A 13,730-nucleotide genomic window follows, 5' to 3' on the forward strand; every position below is an offset into this window, starting at 1 on the left:
TTGATTCTGCAGAGTCATCTTTAAGACAACTGGTAAAGACAGCTGACAAAAATGTGTCCTGTGCACTCGTGGGGTTTACCACAGTGCAGAGTTAGCATCCTCTTTCTCACTCTTGAATTATCGTCTATCAGGGATGTTGGCTTGTCAGCAGTGTTGTCAGTCAAACATGTTTGTCCATACAGGGAGACCTGGAGTGGGGATGAGGGCTGGTGAACTGGCCGAAAGCCACGCACTGAGTGGGGAGAAATGCCAGGCTGTCTCTGTCTGCTGTTGGGAGGAGCTCTGTACCCTGTTTATCTGTGTGATGTTTAGAGGAACTGGCATGTAGAGATGGTTCTTGAGTTGAGCAGTTAAATCCTGAGTCATCTGCTCACTTGTGTAGAATGGAGGTCAAGTGTGGGATTGTTTAATTTGTCCACCAAGCAGTTGTTCCAAGAAACCTTTGAATAATAACTAAATAGCAAAAGGGATCCATTTGATCACCCTAGCACTGTGTGTGAACTGTGGCAGGGTGGATTCTGCAGCAGTTTATGCCTGACATAAGAATACTCTGGAAAGAGTTGAGACATTTCTGCTTCTTTGTGCTTGTGTATCTGATGAATACTGCCTTTTGATGTCTTTTCCCATTTTAAGCTAGATTCAAATCTATTTCTTTTTAAATTGTTGTTGGTCAGTTTTTCCTCCAGTTTTTTGATGAAATGTGATGTTTAATGGCTTCAAAGGATGACCCTTTTCAATTAGAGGATCTAACATTTAAATCAAATAGCCAATGTAGCCAAGCAGATTCAAAATGTTTAATCAAGAAGAAAAACACAGTACAAATCTAAATAAAAATAATGAATGCTTTCTCCTTTTTTCCAAATGAAAATACAAGGAACAATATTTTTTACAATTCATTGTTACAACTTAATTCTTAATTTCACTTATTGGCTGAAAAATAAATTGTAATACATACTATTTTGGATTGTAGTTGGATTGTAGCGATTGGAGTGCATGTTTTAAAGTGCATGGCGCAGGTACACTTAGTCCGAAACCACTTTTGCTAGTTTAATGATGGAAAAGGCGGTTAGCGTGACAGGCGCATGGTCCAAAAGGATTGTATCTAGTCTCCAATGAATCATGGGTGTGTTTTGGGCATAACGTGCAATAAACCAATCAGAGTCTCATCTCCTATTCCATTTAAAAGCCAGATGCGCTTGCACTATGGCGGATTCTCTTTTTACATGTCGGAGTTTGCGAGGGGAAAGAGAGGAATCCTTTTATTTTTATATTTAAAATATATTGTGTGTGTAATAAGCAGACTGTATGTGCGTTTTCCACCCGCCTATAGGCGCAAATTACTAACCCTCCCTTTATATAACACACAAAATACTGTGCTGTTGGCTTTAGACCAGGTTTTTGATGGTCAATGGCACAGTCGTTTTCAGTTACCCACAAAATAGAAACACACAACGTTTTTAGACCAGCACTCCCATGGGTTAACAGATGGGCACGAGTAAAGGGATACTTCACCGCTTTTTCATATTAAACTATGTTATTCCCTTAACTAAAACGAGTTGATACATACCTCTCTCATCTGAATGCGTGCACTTAATCGCTCTGACACGAGGTGACGATCTGATAGCATTTAGCTTAGCCCACTAAGCCCGGTTCATTCACTATGGTACCAAACAGAGATCAAGTTAGAAGCGACCAAACACCTCCACGTTTCCCTATTTAAATACAGTTACACGAATAGTTGAACGATCAAGTATGATGACATAAAACGTGGGACTTTTCTAAGCGGATTAAAAAGGAGAACTATAATGTATGGCGGAATAGCAATTCTAAGAGTACTTCGACTCGCCGCAGTAAAAAGTGCCGGCTGAAAAATCCTCCCTCACATCTCCCCCTCCCCCCAGAAATGAGAGAGTGAGGGGGAGATGTGAGGGAGGATGTTTCAGTCGGGACTTTTTAGTGGGCTAAGCTAAATGCTATCAGATCGTCAGAGCGATTAAGTGCACGCACTCAGACAAGAGAGGTATGTATACTCACGTTTTAGTTAAACAACGAGGCACTGGAAGTGAAAATGTGAACTGCGCCGGGCTGATAGCAAAAAACACTTGCGTCAAGCCTGCCGTCACATTGCACAAGGTGTATAATAGGGCCCATAGTCTTCAGAAAACATAATGGCCCAAAAACAAATTATAATAATACATTATATATATATATATATATATATATATATATATATATATATATATATATATATATATATATATATATATATATATATATATAAAAATAATTTGGCCATATATATTTTGCCAGAACAGCTCCTGTCCTATTAACCCCTGAAATAAAGTTTGCTGTGCTTCACTGACCACTGCTTTTCGTCTCTCGTCATTGAGCGACTCAGCATTCCCCAGCTCTCAGTGATAGATGAGACTGATGATCAATAGATGCTATTTTCTCATCGCTGCCTCATTGGAGGATGTGTCAGTTTTGCAGAGTCTCTGAAAATTTACACTCTACTCTCAGAGAACAGTGCGACCCAGCAGACAGTTTAATTTTAGGCAGCTGGGCCAATCTTATAGAAATAACGGGATGCATTTCCTCATTTGTAAGTCGCTTTGGATAAAAGCATATGCTAAATGATTAAAATGTAAATGCAGAAAATTCCAATGCTGTTTCTTTATGCTGGTATTATCTGCATACTGATAATTATGCTTCATCAAATAGACATATTTGGTTTACATTTGTTTATAATATGCGAAAAGAAACAGTACAGGCTTTGTTTTCCTAAACTAAAGGATCCTCACACCATTGCAGACTAGTACTGGGCCAGCACAGGTGTAAAAACAGCATCACATGGCTTTTGGCAGCTGCCGTAATCTCCAGCATGACACCTCTGAGCTGCCGGACCCTCCCTCAGCAGCTGCGGGCGATTTGTTAATTTAACCTCTCACATGCACATGTTTTACTCTCTTTCTTTGTTTTGGACAAAGCAACACTCTTTAATTTTATTAAATTAACTGATATTTCAGGGCCTCTGTCAAACATTATTGTATTATTGTATTTTTCAGATGGATAGGTTTTTAGGTTATGTTTTTCTTTTTAAAGTGGACCACCCTGACATTAAAGTATCTCAGGCATTTAGCACTGGAATTTTTTTTGGTCAGCAGCTGGTTCATGATCTCTATTGCAGCTGATTGAAAGGAAAACAAATTTGGATCTGCCCCATCACATTATTTTTGTTCTACTGCAATTTTTTTTTGCATCTAATTAAATTCAAATGAAGCACCCCGAAGCGTGTGGCCGGCTTATGTCTGAAGTCATTTGTGCACTCAAGCTTGTTGTGCACAGCTGACTGTACAAAAGTGCCAGAGAAAAGGGCTATATTCTCACATGATCTCTGACAACACTTTCCCATCAAGGCCTTTTACCCAGACGGCTTTACAAATGCAGCTAAGTTAGATGAATCATGCTACTATGTTCCTAAACAAAATAACTTGTGTCAGGCTGCTTTTATTAAGTCTAATATTATACAAATAATATTATACAAATAATACAAATATTATTTGCGGGACCAAATACAATAATGATTGTCATGCAGGTTTCCTATAGGGCCCTATAAAATCTGTTCTATTTTTTCCTAAATTCTGTTCTATTTCCCCCCCAAATTCCGTTTTTTCTGTTTTAATTTTTCTGGCTTCCGTTTTTTTTTCTGTTTAAATTTGTTTGAACTTTTAATGGTTTAATTACATTTTAATAGGCTAATCAAAAAGCATGTCTAAATAATTAAATCTACAACAATTATCAACATTGTATTAAACCTTTAAGAAAAATGATATGGTTAGGGCCCTAAGAAATATGTTTTATTTTATTTCTCAATAATAATAAAAAAAAAAAACTCTCGGATTCCATTTTCAGGTTTAAGATTATTACTTAAATTTGAATAATCAAAAAGCATGTCTAATTAATTAAAAACATCAATTTAAAAATAAACTGGAATTTCTCTGAACAGTTTTTATTTTATTTTATTAAAAGATTAATTCTGTGTTGTGTATTTAAATTGTTTTGGCAAATTCTGCACAAAACAATTACATTTTAATAATAATTTACTATTATTAGTGTTAGTATTATTATTACATTAAGAGACGTAGCTAAATTCTTCTGTACAACAGTAATATATTTCTGTCACAATTTCCAAGTTAAACCAAACTTTTATTTTGACAGGTTGCCGTAAAGACCTTTACGTTTCTGTGTGTTTATGATATAATGGTAGTTTATCTTAAATGAAATGGTAAAAGGTTGGAGATGAAGTTTATGTATTCAGGTCCTCATAAGGCAGCAGAGGGTGAAAACACTGTGAGTCAGTGTGTGTGTGTGGGAAATGAAACCATTAATTTGCACAGAGACACTTAGAATAGTCTTTAAATAGTCTTTTTTTGCGGTTTAATATTCACAGACACCAGTCTATATCGTAAATTGTTTTAAGTGTTCTGACCTGGTTTTTATTTATTCATCAAAGATTTGACAAATTCTGTGAAATTCTAGACTGGGTAAATCCAGCCTGATCTGCCAGCAATTTGATTTAGCTCTGCAAGATCAGGCTGGAAACCTGTATATTAATTCGTCCTGCTTCTGTTACACATTTGCAGGAACCAATCACAGACTGGCTTATCCACCTGTCACACTATTGGCGGGTTTAACACAATGACAAATAACGATGCGATGGATCAATGCCCGATGATCACGCCTCTTGTGGTCTGATTGGTTAAATGGCTACCCAGTTGCATACAGAGTCATTTGAATTATTCTCATTTATCACGCCTCTTGTACATTAGAAGATACAGAGCAGACTCCCCAGACCAGTGTTCAATCTTAAAAGAGTGAGCTTGGTCTGGTGATAGCCAGACAACTGAAATTCCGTTTTTATGACTGAAATTTCTCCTTTGCGTTTTCCACATTGCTGAAATCATAGGGCTCCAGTTACCCGAAGGAAAGATAGAAAGGAAAGGGCTATTATTAATCCAATATGTCTTTTCTTTGTCATATTAGAGTATAAAAGTCATTTTAGCTACAGTATTTGTAACTTTATGTTAACATCAGCTGTAAAAGTAGACAAGAGCCCTTGCTATAATAGAGGGCAAATGGATTTGGAATTTCTCAAGGACCTTTTCCTTCAAGAAAATTAACAGCTGAAGGCATAATCTGAGGGTCTCTTGTTGGGGATTATGATATCTTGGGTTGTAGAGTGAAGAAGCAACCATATATAAATCAGGAAAAGACTGTCATGGTGGTCTGCATGGGTTTATGAATGTCATTCCAAAGTTTGTTGTGTACGAAACCTTAAGGAAATGTGGAATTGACCAATGTGGAATTGGTCCGTTATCTATGGTATGTTTTCCTCCAGGCGTGATATAAGCGTAATGCCACTCAGATGCTGTGGCAGGGGATTAGGAAGAGAGCTTTGGTGACTTGACAAACAGTGAAAAAGTGTTGCAAAGTGAGAGGAAGAGAGGCACAGAGCAAGCGAGAGGGTTTTTGAGTATCTTAAGGGATTAGTCTGAGGGCATTTACTGTGTGCACAGGGGAAAAAAATCTCTGAAATGTTGGAGACAAGGTGAGAATTGCAGATTTTGGGAAAAAGTGCATGAGGGTTGAAAGCTTTTTTTAGGTCACGCTAAAATGTAGGCTTGTGTCACAGGCTAAAAATGAAAGTGTTTATGTATATTTAAAGGAGACTGAATAGGCGAGCAGAGTCTGGTCTATTTCTATTTTTCGAGATGCTGTGACTTTTTTGTGTGTGTGACTCATTTTGTGCTAGCTTTTGCATAGTTAGAAAATAAATGGTCACAGTATCTGCCTATTTTGAAAGTGATCAAATTCTGGATTCATAGAGAATATCAAAGATCGCTGTGGTTTCTCGTGTCTCCTCTTTCAAGCAAGGGGGCGGATAACCCATGCAATGGATGACAAGACATGTTTTTTATCAGACTATATATTTATTTTCATTAAGGCCTGAATGAGCTGTCAAGTCTTTGTGGTCTTATTTATTCAAGAAACCAAAATTTGAATGATAAAATAAGCCGATTGAAACAGTCTGAACACTTTGTTGTGGAAGGTTTGCTCACTGAGATTTTCAAATATAGTCGTATGTGTGGTGTTCTTGGCGTCTCAGTGGCATTTATAATGCTAAGCATTTTATAATATTAAAAATTTCTATTTGAAAACAATTATAATACAGTATATATATCACAGTTTCGATTAACATATTAAGCAGCACAACTGTTTTTGACACTGAAACCATACTTAATATTATCAAATCAGAATTATTTTTTGAAGCATCATGTGACACTGAAGACTGGAGTAATAGCTAGAGATCGACCGATATGGGTTTTTCTATAGCCAATGCCATGCCGATATTTAGAGGTCTGGGTCAGCCAATGGCCGATATGTGCTGCCGATTTTTTGGCCAATATTTTTAAGTTTCCCCCTTCATTTGTATGATAAAATGTCACTAATAATAAGTGGATGCACAATTTCTAAACTTAATTATTTATTGACACTGACTTGAAACTTGAAGGTATAAAAGATATTCTTGAAAGTTAACATTATGCAGCTTTAATGAAGATAACTGTGCAAAGTTATTATGAACTTTATTAGCCTGATATCCATTTTTATTCACATTATACAGTTAATGGAAGCACACATATGCAAATATTCATGAGGTGAATATATATATATATATTTTTTAAATAAATTTAAAATAAATGCAAAGAAACAGTTCGTAATTTTGGCTTATCTCAGTGTTTCCCACACATAGACTAATTTGAGGCGGTACGCCACAGAATCAACACGGGACCACCACATATTGCTTCTTCATTCATTTTTTTACTCTATTTTAAAGATAGCATATTCGCATATTCGTTCAGCTGCATTTAGCTCTCCCTCCGCCTATCACGCGTCTCTTACACACACACACACACACACACACACACACACACACACACACACACACACACACACACACACACACACACACACACACACACACACACTCTGTGCGTTACATTTGACCGTAAGTATTGAACAAGTTTTGTTGCATTTTGCCGCATTTACTGTGGCATAACAGTTAAAGCCAGAGCAGTTAGATAACAGAGGCTTTCATCTCGCGGCAGCGCGCGTGGTCACGGCGCTCTCAATAGTTCTAAACAAAAACCAGTGCAAACTGGGGTGCCGAGCAGGAATGCCGTGTAAAAGGTGCCAGGACGCACTTGCACTGCGGTTCATCTCACACCTGATGATGCATCTTTAATATGGGTTAACTTGACAATAATGCTTTATGTATGTTTCTGTCGATGGATACACGTGCTGGCTCCTCAGTTATACACTAAAACAACAGCGATGATAAAAGAAAAACATGGGCAAAACGGTCTCTCTTAGTAAACTTTGTTCAATGCATGCGAATATGAGCAGTTATTTAAAGGAGGGGTGAAACACTCAGTTTCAGTCAATCTCATGTCAATCTTGAGTACCTATAGAGTAGTATTGCATCCTTCATATCTCCAAAAAGTCTTTAGTTTTATTATATTTATAAAAGAAATATGGGCTGTAACGAGTCTTTCCGGAAAAAAACGAGCGCCTGGAGGCGTATCATGTGGGCGGAGCTAAAGAATGACGAATGCGCAACGCGGTGACGTCCTTAAGCGTGGCGAAACCCTTGCTATTGATCTCAGCTAATAGATATGACCAAGAATCTAATTCGGAGGCTGAAATAGAAACAGCAACAGCAGGACGTTCGTCTCTGTGGTATGTACTGTATTTAGTGGCCTGTCAACATATGTGTCTTTACTCGCAGTTTATGAGGACATGATTCGGTTTATGGACTATTGTATGCGACTAAACCTTAGCAGTAGCAAGCAAAACGGTTTTGCACGTCAGACTAGTGTAACGTTATAACTTACATAGAACAGCAATGAAGTCCGTTAGCGCATTTGAATGACGAAGCACGCGATCGTGTCGTTTACTGATGTTTACTCACTCGACGATAAGCAACAGCACAGACATTTGAAGCAGTTTTACTTACCGGCTGCTTCCAAAGCAGGACCGAACCTTTATCGCTGGGACCGCTCCGTCAATAACACACTTCTTGGAGTGTGGAGATCCACTTTGCGATGCAATGTTGTGAAGCTTCCCGTCATTTCTGTGTTCAAATCGGTTCAAATGCAGCGCTGCCTTTCCGGAATGCTGTGCTGAAGCGTTGAAGTCGCTTAATGTCAAAGTGGAGGAATGAAGTGGAGTGCAGCGCGGACAATAACCGACATGAGTGTTCACGGACGACTGGATCTGCAGCTTGAGAGAGTGTTTATGGGCGTTCATTTCCTCTCTCGCTCTAGTCACGCGCGCGCGCACCCTACCGGGAGAAGAGCTCGTACGACCCATACAAGGACCTTCCGTTCTATTAACGTCAAGTCGACCCATACTCGAAAAAAACTCTCCGAAACTTGTGAGAAACCGGAAGGAATATTTTTAACACAGAAATACTCCATCAAACGTCCAACATTAGTTTTTGAAACTTTGTCTATGTTTAGGATGGGAATCCAAGTCTTTAACAGTGTAAAAAGCTCAGTATGCATGAAACAGCATTTCACCCCCCCTTTAAGGGAAGTAAACAAACCTTCAGCCAGAAGTAGCGTTATGCCAGTTCCCGACGGTACTAAGCTATTCGTTTTTTCCTTTACTAAGTGATTTAGAATTTGAGCCTTACCTTTCTCTCCCAGTACTGTTTTCAAATGTTTTGGCTTGGGGTCCTTCACATGCGCCAGCAGCGGCTGTTCCACTGTACAAATAACATGGCCGCCCGTGGAAGTGCCTGATTTTAAATCGGCACTACTGAACACGGATATCGGCCAATGCCGATATATTAAAAAATGATAAATATTGGCCCGATATATCGGTCGACCTCTAGTAATAGCTGCTGTAAATTCAGCTGTGCCATCATAGGAATAATGCATTTTTTAAAAAGAATATATATATATATATATATATTAGGGATGTCAATTTTCACAAATTCCCATGATCGATCGTCGTTTAAATTAACGATCAATTAATCGATTAATCGTTAACCATAATACTGAAATATGCGTCTACAGCAGTGGCTTATAGCTGACAGCATGACAGTAGGACTATGTGCAATGCTGCTCAAAACGCCATGTTCTTCACCAAATGAATGAGAAGGATTTTTTTTTATCTAAACAAAGAGCTATGGGATTGTAAAATTAGTCGATGTTATTTATAATTTAATTAAATTACTTATTTAATAACCGAATACAACATGTAACACGAACGCCGCCTCAGATCTGTTATTCAGAATTTGTGGACGCACTTGCAAGAGCAACATGCTGAAACGTCACCTAAACCCAGTTAATTCAAAACGATTTATTAAAATATTGTTTTCATTAATGTTATGTAATGTGACCGTCCCAATCATAGTTATTATTAGTCGTGTGTTGCTGTTTGAACTGCGCGAGCTGAAGCCGATGCGCTGAATCAACACTGGTAAGGGACACTGAAACTTTGCTAGCACGTTATTTACCTCAACAAAAAGCTTCCTATATGAGATTAATCAGATTTATATAAAGTTAACAAAATATTACAAATTATATATCTTCACAAAATGATGCGAATGGACACGTGTACTTGAATTGAGTTGCTGATATTCATATTCAGAATGGGAGACGCGTGGTGTTCACGCGCTCTAGGAACAACGCTCTGAACACGGCACCTAAACCCAATGACTTTACAACCATTTATTAAAATAGTGTTCTCATTTCTGTTATATAATATGACTGTCCCAATCATCGTTATTATGCATTGCTCTGTAGCCTATGCGCTAAAGCCGAAGCACTGAATGAAAACCGGTAGCCATCACTGACTGAAGCCATTTGTTAGTGCGTTTTATTTCGCTGAAAGAAACGCATCCTATATGATTGATCACATATATAACGTCACAAAATAAATGTAATATTACAAATTACTTCAGCACAATCTGATGCGAATGCACAAGTGAACTTGAACTAAGTTACATGCGCGAGTCAGAATGCGTGACTCATGTTGTGCATGCGCTCCTCCTGGATCAACGCAATGAAACACACGGCAAATAAACCCAAATAATTAACAATCACAATGTTTGATTACAATAGTGTTCTCATTAATGTTGTGTAATATGACAGTCCCAATCAGTCATTATTAGTGCTGTTGGAGCTGCACGCTGAAGCTGATCACTGCCACGCTTTTACTACCGCTCACCTCTAACATTAATTATTAACCAAATGCATCCTTATGAGATAAATCAGCTAAAGATAGGCCTGCACAAAATAAACACAATATTACAACTTACATTTGCACAAAACAAAAGGCTGCGAATGCACATGCAATTTTGCAGTCATGATGAAGGAGTAACTCCAGCTGTAAAATGGTTCCAAATAGAACTCGGGCGCGCTCGCATCATTTTTCCTCCCGTTTCCTCACGCACGCGCATGACCCTGCTTAATCGATGATCGATAAGTCTTATCGATCAAATGTCTTATCGACAATTAATCGATCATCGATTAATCGTTGACATCCCTAATATATATATTTTATATTCAGTGTTATTACTTAAAATTGTAATGGTACTTCATAATATTACTGTTTCTATTTTTGATCAAACAAATGCAGTCTTGGTAAGCATAAGAGATGTCTTTCAAAAGCATTTAAAACATCTCAGCCCCAAACCTTTGAAAATTAATTTGTATATTATTATTTTTTTAAATTAATAATAATAATAATAATTACATGTATATAGCATTTTCTAGCTTTACATATAGAAGGGGTGAAACCACCACAATTTAAATGTGGCAATTGTCTTGTGACGTCAGTGAAGGTCGAGCGTTAGTTTTGATAAAATTACATCACATCCAGTTGGCCGGTCGCATACAGTCAAGTCGCAAATGTTCAAATATTTCAATGCATCTTCCAGCAGCTACCTAGTTTTCCCAGGAGGTCTCATATCCAGGTACTGACCAGGCTCAACCCTGCTTAGCTTCAGTGGGAAACCAGTATTGGGCTACAGAGTGATATGGCTGCTGGTAGGGCTGGGTGATATGCCTCAAAAATATTATAACTATAATTTTCCATATCAGTCGATATTGATAAATATCACGATAAATGTAAAATCTTTATTTCTTTAAAGTTTAAAGGCATAGTTTTGCTCCTGAGTGAAAGATGTAGAAAACAGGCAGTTAACTGGGGTTTTAAACTATCCTTTATTGTCAAAACATGACAACCTCTTCCCAAACAGGTGAACATTTTTTGTTAAAACTGAGGTAGATTTATTTATTAAAATCTTAACTGTGGTCAGCGTTTTTTTTACTCTATACTGTGTATCAATAATATCATTAATTGTGTAAGTAGGAAAACACTAAAAATGCAAACAAGCAAAAAAATAATTATTTTAAGTTAAGAAACATTTCGAGTCTCCTCTCTCTTGCCTCACAGTGGATTGGTCCACTGTGCACCTTAAACACATACACGCACGCACGCACGCACACATCTCACTGACAAACGCACCTCACCGACAGTGGGCTGGTCGGGAGAGAGCAAAGTTCAGTTTTTGTGGATCTCCAGAGCTGTCTATTTTATTCATTTTAAACATCGGATGAAATTATTTCTCTTTTGATACAGGCGATGCTGAGTCATTAATACATCACCAAAGACAAACAATTATGATAGTGTTGTGGCAAAAAAATAGCGATGTACAAGTCAGATGTTTTAGTGATTATAGTTTGGTAACGTTAGCTTAAAAAAGTCACCAACTACAACTAACAAGATGATAAGCCTGTGTGTGAATGTAGTTAATGTAGATTTATCGCCGTGTTGGGCTCATGTTATATGGAAGAACTTCGAAGAAGCACAATAATTTAATAATTAAATTCAGTGTGGAGAAAAATGATAAGCAGTCCAAAACCACTGAAGTTGAGCAAACTAACTTGCCAACGATATCTGTGTCCTCCGAGCTGGTCGTGAGCTCTGAGTTTTCTTCACTATCGCTCATTTTTCTCGCTACACTTCACTCCGATCCTTCGAGCCTGTCAGCCACTGACTGTAAACAACACCGCTTGCAACACACAGAAGCTCGGTCTGCAATACGCATGCGCAGCATTACGCATAGCGCGTAAACATATTGAGATTTGATCTAACTGTTGTTATCCTTTTATCTAAGAAAATTATATGGTGCTAATTATCGTTATTGTTTTATCGCCGAGCCCTAGCTGCTGGTAATTATTGTAGTCTGATCATATAACAGCACACCTCTGCTCAACAAACCACAAAGTTTTGTGTTTCTTCATAGCAATTTTGACGCTACTACAAAATTGAATATGCTTTTATTAAGAATTAAAAATTAAAAATTCAAATTTTTGTTGTATTATCAACTAAGTATCAAAGCACTAGTTTGAGTCACCCTTAATAGGGCTCATTAAGCTCTGTAGCACCATCGGTGCTGGGTGAGTTAGTTGCCAAGGTTTAATAGTTAAGGTTAAAGTGGATCTTTGTTTCTATGCTGTTCTGCCACCTCTGTAGCTCACTGCCACACCCATGACCAGTGTCTTGTGATGTCCCGCCTTTGCTGAACACAACCCTGGCCATAGTTCACTCCTTTATGCGTTCACGTAAAGATAAGACTCTTGAACACTAATGAAATATTGCTGTGAGTGCTTTCACACAGCATGACGCTGTGTCTTAGCCTCTGTAGGTTTGCCAAACCATCTGCCACCAAAGGCTCTCAGCGCGATTAGCGCACCGAGATGCCAATTTGTCCTTTCTTGCCATCAGATGGGGTGAATATTATCAGCAACGTGGAAACTGTCACACCTGAATGAAGAGCAATCATTAGTGGGTTTTAGAGAAATTAGCACTTTGCATAACTTAAGAACCCTAATTGGCCCATTTAGATTTAGCAAAACATGTGTATTTCTTCATAAAGATTCTACCAACCATGAATGAATGCAATACTGTGGTGACTATTGCTTCAATAAAACTCCAGAAATTAACACTCACAGTCCTGACACAATGAGGATCCATTCATGAAGCTTAGGTCCTACATATTTCAGCACACACAGTTAATATCAAATATTGTAAGTGGTACCTATAGATTGCTATAGTAAAACTGTTTTCTATGGAAAATATGCTGTGTCATTGTAGGCCACTTTGCCGGGTATGCTTGCAGTATTTGATCTGTCAGTACTCAGTAAATGTCCAGCTCTGTATTACAGAAGCACGTAATATGTCAGGCATGTTGATCTGTGTGCAGTACATTAACTTCAGCTGTCTGTCACTCAGGCTAGGAACAAGAAAGCATTTCCCCTCGAGGGCCTGGCTGTCAGTGTAACTGCAGTTTTTCAGAAAACAGCCAATCTCTGAACCTTTTGCAAAGCTCCCGCAACATCACAGGAGTGCCGAACCCTTCTGAGGCCCAGCGCTCTTTAAAAAGTCATAGCGGCAGCATTAGTGCATGGTGAGGAGCCTGGATTTGGGGTATTTAAGGATAAGATGTATAATTAATGCATATTTGCTTTAGCATGAGAGATTCTGAGAGATGGATGGAGAAATTAGAGGGGGATTTATAGAAAAAGTACACTGGTAGAGGCTTGTATGCATTTCATGGAGCTGTTTTTTTCTCTTGTACTTCCTCTTAAACAGTC

At 38.1% G+C, this 13,730-nt stretch overlaps 1 protein-coding gene across 15 annotated transcripts in view; it reads left to right on the forward strand.

Annotated features, from left to right (window-relative positions):
• The window catches only part of ppfia4 (PTPRF interacting protein alpha 4), a 142,152-nt gene that overhangs the window by 5,881 nt on the left and 122,541 nt on the right, over window positions 1–13,730 (forward strand). The gene's annotated exons all lie outside the window — the stretch shown is intronic.

The sequence above is a fragment of the Pseudorasbora parva genome, chromosome 22 (genome assembly GCF_024679245.1).
Source record: "Pseudorasbora parva isolate DD20220531a chromosome 22, ASM2467924v1, whole genome shotgun sequence".
Taxonomy (NCBI): domain Eukaryota; kingdom Metazoa; phylum Chordata; class Actinopteri; order Cypriniformes; family Gobionidae; genus Pseudorasbora; species Pseudorasbora parva.